The sequence below is a fragment of the Bison bison genome, unplaced genomic scaffold (assembly GCF_000754665.1).
Source record: "Bison bison bison isolate TAMUID 2011002044 unplaced genomic scaffold, Bison_UMD1.0 scf7180017864296, whole genome shotgun sequence".
NCBI classification, from domain to species: domain Eukaryota; kingdom Metazoa; phylum Chordata; class Mammalia; order Artiodactyla; family Bovidae; genus Bison; species Bison bison.
The window spans coordinates 2,674,309-2,681,531 of record NW_011494868.1 but is presented as its reverse complement, the minus strand read 5'-3'; positions in this window follow the sequence as shown (position 1 = coordinate 2,681,531).

Genomic DNA, 7,223 nt, shown 5'->3' with positions numbered 1-7,223 from the left:
GAGCCCGCGAGCCGCAGCTACTGAGTTCATGTGCTGCAACTGTGGAAGGCTGTGCACCCTAGACCCGTGCCCTGAAACAGAAGCCACCAGGACAAGGAGTAGCCTCTGCTCGCTGCAGCTAGGGAAAGCCGGCACGCAGCACCAAAGACCCAGTACAGCCAAAGATAAATAAATAAAAATTAAGAAGAGATAGTTTGTTCATAATTTCTGATGAATCATAATTTGATTCATAATTTCTGAAAAGAAAGGGCATGCCTGGCCACACAGGACCACCTGAGGAAGCACTGGAGTTGATAAGAAGGCAGAGAAGTAAGGCGCAAACGTGGGCTAGGGACAGGGAAACTGACTAATTTGAATAATTTCAGCAGCCTTCCATGGATGGGTTGGACCCTCCTTGTCTGGTACCTGACTGTGGGGTGATTAAAACAGAGCAATATGAACTTTGAGCGTACATTCTCTGAGAACCCCATAAAGGGAGTGAGTGAAATTGCTTAGTCATGTCCGACTCTTTGCGACCCCATGGTCTGTAGCCTACCAGGCTCCTCCATCCACGGAATTCTCCAGGCAAGAGTACTGGACTGGGTTGCCATTTCCTTCTCCAGGGGATCTTCCCGACCCAGGGATCGAACCCAGGTCTCCTGCGTTGTAGACAGACACTTTACCATCTGAGCCACCGCTAGGGACTAAAGATTTTTGATTTATTGGTTAGTATATGAAAGGTACTCGTGCTATCTTTAGGAATTTGGCTAGCCCTGAGAGAGGCAGTCTCTCCCTGGTCAGCAAAACCCCAGATGCCAAAGCATCAAGAATATAAAAAATAAGAACTTGTATTAATACAACCAGAAATGTGAGTGAAGCCATCTTACCCTCCAGACATGCCTATCTGCCATCTGAATACTGGTGGGAGAACTCCATCAGTGCCATATGTCCCTCCAGAAACATCCAGCTGAGCCTTGTCTCAATTCCTGACCTACACATTTATAGGGTGCTGTACAAATGTCGTTCTTTTCATCTGCTGAGTCTGGGGTGGTTTGCTATGTTAGCTAACTAGGATATTGCGCCACAACTTTTTTATTTTTTTAACATTTAATTTGGCTGTATGTGGTCTTAGTTATGGAATGTGGGTCTAGTACCCAGACCAGGGATTGAACCCAGGTCCGTTGCATTCGGAGCACAAAGTCTTAGCCACTGGACCACGAGGGAGATCCCTGCATCACAACTTTAGAGCAGTTTTACTTTCTGTCCCAATCATCAGAAATCTGTTAGAATGAGTATTCATTCTTGACCAATGCCAAAAGTCAGCAAAATTTTAACTAAAGTCAATTTCCTTTTATCTTTCTGCAGAATTCCGCTTGGATAATATGATTAATCACATTTCTTTTAGCTATTCGGATGAGCAGAAACACCACATACACAATATAAAATAACACAGGTGAATACTAGAATGACTTCCAGGTTTCTAGGTTATAAAGCTACAACATTTTCAAGCTTAAGGAAGTAGTTATTCATATATTTTTCAAACTGATTCTGCCAAAAGTTAGGGAGGTTAATGGGGAGGGGCTTCCAGCTGATATTAACATAAATGGCTGTAAGGATAAATGATAACATTGCACAATATGAGGCTACATAGTGAAAACTGAAGAAAACCAATACCATCTCTATGTCCATACAGATTAATTCCAGAGGGTATTACGCTTCTCCCCAACAGTTCTTGCTTGGCTGGCTTGAGAGTGCCTGCATTTCCCTGTCCTATACCTGCTTCCATCTGGAGTTTAATATGCACTCATCTCTTTTCCATTCCAGGAGGGATATGTAATGAAAATCTCCATATTAGTCATCAGCTGTCAACACTGACAAATTTCAATTACCATCCTTTGGTAGCAGTTCACACTAGAGAAGGAAATCAGGGAAGACACGCTGGGATAGCACACTTGTGACAGATCTATTTTAATTGCCTTTCTTATATCCACATTTAACCTCTGTCATTTTGACAAGAGAAAGAAACTCACAGAGGAGGTAACTTTTTCTGCCCGTGCTAAAGCAGGGTGGGATAGGGAAAGAAGAGATGGTAACACGTATCAATATATATAGACTGGCATTGATTGCTACAGATGCTTTCCTTCCCCTATGAGGCCTGCGGTGGTAACTTTCTGCTTATCAAAATACTTTGCATTTAATCGGCTGTCTGGATGGATGCTCCTGCTGATCATCCATAAATTATTCATCAATTAAAAAGACTTGGCACAATCTTTTTTTTTTTTGCTTCATTTTCTGAGAGATGAATTTTCAAGAGCCCATAGTGGGAGTTGTCCTTAGTGAGTTCTCATCTCTTCTCATTCCTCCCAACAATACTGCTCATTTAGCCTTTTGATTGCAGCTTGATGGCTGCGTCCAAGGCTGCCTCTGCCGTGAGGGATCCTGTTGGAGCTCTGCTGTTTTGTTCTCCCTTCTTTCTTTCCCTTTAATCCTAAGAGACCAAAGTGCATTTCTTGAAATAAAGAGAAAATGCTTTTTTTTTAAATCATTTATTTCCTATGTTATGATTAGCTAAACCACCATAATATCAGTTTAATCTGTTTAGCCATTAAATAGCCATGTATAACCTATTTTTTATTTTTTTATATTTATTATTTTTTTATTTTTATATAAATTTATTTACTTTAATTGGAGGTTAATTACTTTACAATATTGTATTGGTTCTGCCATACATCAACATGAATCCGCCACAGGTATACACATGTTCCCCATCCCGAACCCCCCTCCCTCCTCCCTCCCAGTACCATCCCTCTGGGTCATCCCAGTGCACCAGCCCCAAGGATCCAGTGTCATGCATTGAACCTGGACTGGCAATTGAAAAATGAGACCTGTTAAAAATCATTGATGGCCTTTGGTTTTTCACAGATCCATTTCTCATGAGATTTTTCACTGTGGGTTCTATTCCATGGGTGATCTGGTTTCTGTTATAATCCAGTCAAAACGAAACCAAGGTATCTTTCTATAATAATAATTTGGTAATGTCTATTGGCCCTTACTAGACTTACCAATGGATTACAAGGTTATTTATTTCAATCATCAGATAACCCCTGTGAGGTACATACTGTTATTATCCATTTGTTGCATGTGAGAAATAAGCTCAGAGGTTTTTAAGTAGATCTCTCATGGTTATACTAGAGAAGGCAATGGCACCCCATTCCAGTACTCTTGCCTGGAAAATCCCATGGACAGAGGAGCCTGGTGGGCTGCAGTCCATGGGGTCGCTAAGAGTCAGACACGACTGAAGCGACTTAGCAGCAGCAGCAGCTCATGGTTACACAGCTAAAAAGTAGTGAACCTGGGATTCGTTCTCAGGGAGTCTGACTTCGGAATCCGATTCCCAGTTTCTCTGCTGCACTACTCACTGGGAGTCCTGTGTGCAATGTTTTATCATTTATTAATATTAATATTATTGTTATTTATTTTAGTCATTGTTACTGCCCTATAGAAGAATAGTATCCTCCTGGGGGCTTACAAGTTCATTATTGTTTTGAAAACTAGAAAGAAAGGATAATGTGGTTTCATCTATCTCAGGAAAAAAAAATCAGAAGAGCTAAGCTACATTTCCTAAAGAATTGACAGCCAGAGACAAGGACAATAGATATGAGAAAATCAGTAAAGGAGTTGATGAAGGCATTTCTGAATTTAGGGATGAGTAACACCAGGAGTGAACATGGAGCCAGATGGACCCACGTAGCACTGAGACACTGGGTATCAGTGGCTTCCCAGGAGTCATTTTCTAGATATGAAACCACAGCTTTAGCTTTGATACTTTCTGTCTTCTATCTCCTCTTTTCTCCATTTAGTTCTTGGTCAAGCTCTATCCAGAGTATTCTAAGAGTTGTGTTCACACTTGTGAACTGTATGATAAGGGAAGACACGTCACTTCTTCTAGAGATTCTTTAAAGTTTTTGGATATACCACAAAGCATATGGGATCTTAGTTCCCAGACCAGTGATTGAACCCTTGCCCCCTGCACTGGAAGCACTGAGTCTTAACCACTGGACCACCACGGAAGTTCAAGACACATCATTTCTTAATTCTCATCCTTAAACTAATGCAACAAAAACTGTGCAAGCTGTCATGCAAATTGGCACCATCCTCCTGAATCTTTCAGGGTGTCCAATGGCTGTTCCTTTCTCCAGGAGGACTCTGAGAAATAAATTGTGAGTATGGCTCAGACGGTAAAGTGTCTGTCTACAATGTGAGAGACCTGGGTTCCATCCCTGGGTTGGGAAGATTCCCTGGAGAAGAAAATGGCAACCCACTCCAGTACTCTTGCCTTGAAAATCCCATGCACGGAGGAGCTTGGTGCAGGCTACAATCCATGGGGTGGCAAAGAGTTGGGCAGGACTGAGCGACTTCACTTTCGCTTTCAAGGTGGTAACGAAGTTTCAGTTTTGCGAAGGCGGTTAAGACAGGAGAGAGAGAGCAGGCACAGCTGTGGATGCCTGGCCAGGAATGGCACAGAAGGAGGCAAATTACAATCAGTTATAAATCAGAGTGGAATTGAGAGGGGTTAAGGAGGTAATTAAATTCTTTCTTCTGAATAGAGAGTGCAGCCTGAAAGTTGAAAGAATGGCCTTGGTGGAATTTAATAGAACTCCTCCAAATGATTAAAAGGATAAACCCCACCATTTGATGGAGTGTTCCTTTATAAATGCAAGCGAAGCAGAATCAGCCCAGGGTATGTGAATTAACTGTGCTCATTTATAAAATGCCTTATATTTAAGAGAATGTGTATGACAAGCTGAAGACAAATCTATGAATATATTTAGTTTTGCGAGTGCCAAGATTTCTTACCCTTCTTTAGGAAATATCCCAAATGAGGTATAATGCAACTCTGGAAATATCAGGACTCATTAAATGCTTGCTGCTTTGTATAACCAAGGAGTCTACTTAAGTAGGATTGCCCATAGAATGATTAATATGTTAGCACGGATTCAAGTTATAGATATCATATATAACAGTTATCCCTGCCTTGGTGGGGGGGGTGTTATGACACATATATCATGTAGTTCTCGAGAACCTGGCATTAGGGCCTTGAGGAGGGGCTTACCTTTATGACATACATGTTATATATTAGGAAATTTTTGGTTTCTGAAAATTATTTTATTGACCTCTCAAAATGATTTTGTCCATAAGGTGTCATTGGTTCTTTTGCGTATGTGAGTAACCTGAGGTTCAGAGAACTGAGTAAAATAGTCATAGGTCATAAAGCTGTAATTGTGAAAACTGAGTTTAAATTCTAGATCACTGACCTTTAAAGTGAATACTTTTTATTATTATGTCATGCTGTCTTACAAAATAGTATAGGTACTTCCTGCACATATTAACAGTAGGCACTTAATAAATATTTGTTGTGTGAACTATGAAGAATCAAACCATCCATGGATTTGAAATTTCATTAAGAGAAGTAAAGTGAAATAAGATACAAATAAAAGCAATGTGAATATTATTAAAATGATAGATGCAAACATATAGACGTAATAATGTTTATAGAAACTCAGTAGTAAATGCTACTATTGAAGTATAATATTTATCAAGGGACTCTTCTCAGATTCAAAGAGAAAACTTTGCTTTTTAAAATGTGCAGTTCTTAATTAAAATGTCCCCTCCACATCTTCTTACCAATCCCTTCAGAAAAACATGCTACAGTGTTTCAATATTATATACACAAAGGTACCTAAAAGCCTACTTATTCTGCAGTAATTTTGTCCTGGCACATTTTCCTTTCAGTAATAAGGTAAATTAAACCCATCTTCAGGTGATTTTTTTTGACAGCCTACACAGGCAACTGTAAAGTCCTCCCAGTGAAAATGTCCTCAAGGGAAATACTCTCCTTAGGTCTTCAAGAACATTTCAGGACTGTTCTCAGGAGCAAACGTCTCATTCAGGTACGGCGTGCTTGACCTTGATAACAGCATCTGGGGATTCTGAATGTGGAGCCATGTGATCTCCCAGAGGCCACGCTCTACTGCTGACTGTGTGTTGACTCTTATCTTTGTGAGTCCTGGAAAAAAAAAAAAAAAAAAGGCAGAAATGGCTTTTGAGTCAGTTAGTTTGGTTAGAAGGGCCCCAGAAGACCAGTTTGGATGACAGGAAAGTCAACCCATAGCTACTCTGTTTGGGATGATTTAATTAAGGCGCTTCAGTTGGCATCTACATAATGTAAAATGAATTCCATCAAATTGCAGGGAAGCATGTTAAATTGAAATCTTGCCCCTTACTCTTAATTACCATATGAAAAACTTGCTATTTGTTTAATAATAAATAATCTCATTCTAGACTATTTCCAAATCATTTTCCAGGTGCTCCCACTTTATTATTTGTTCTTAAAACTTTTGTTTCCTAACTGGAAGTTTTGAGACCACTAAAATAAATTGGAAAATTATAGCATGCAAAAATATTCAATATTCAGTGAAATGAATATGTGTAAAACACTTAATCCTTGTAACAATCCTATGAGTTAATTACTCTACCATCTGTATTTTACAGATGAGAAAACAAAGTCTCAGAAGCTTGAAATAAATTTTCCAAGGTTATACTTGTGGCAGACGGTGAAATCAAGTTTCAAACCCAGACTTGTATTGTTTCAAAATCCCATGCTTACCCAATGAATCTGTATTATCATCCTTCAGTTTCTGTGGGAAAGCCATGCCCTCACATTAATTATCACTTTTATCATGTTTCATCAGCTTGTGTCCATTGTACTTAACAACCATTTATTGAGGGACTGTTATATGCAGGTTATTAGAGACTCATACAAGACACAGTGTTCTCACTCTTCAGGGTATTTTTTTTCTTTTCACAAACTGAAATTTGGTGTGAAATATCATTATGGTCCTTTTTAGCATCACTTACTCAACTATGTTTTATTTCATATATTGATCTAAGCCAAGCCAGTATCCCTTGTCATCTGGCAATGAGCACTCAAATCGCAAAGGTCCCTGCTTTTGTCCACCTAGGCCAGCATTTCACACCAGGCTATGCGGCTCCTCTGCACCCATTTTTGTCACTGTCTTGCTCTCTTCTGTGACTCCTCTCATTTTAGATTTTTTGGCCTTGATATTCTTTGGATTGATGTTCAAAAACGTTCTTCTACTCTCAGATAAGAAAACACAGTCATCAGAATGATTGTACCCCTCTTTTTTGTCCCTCATACACAGATGGGCAACAAACATAACAAA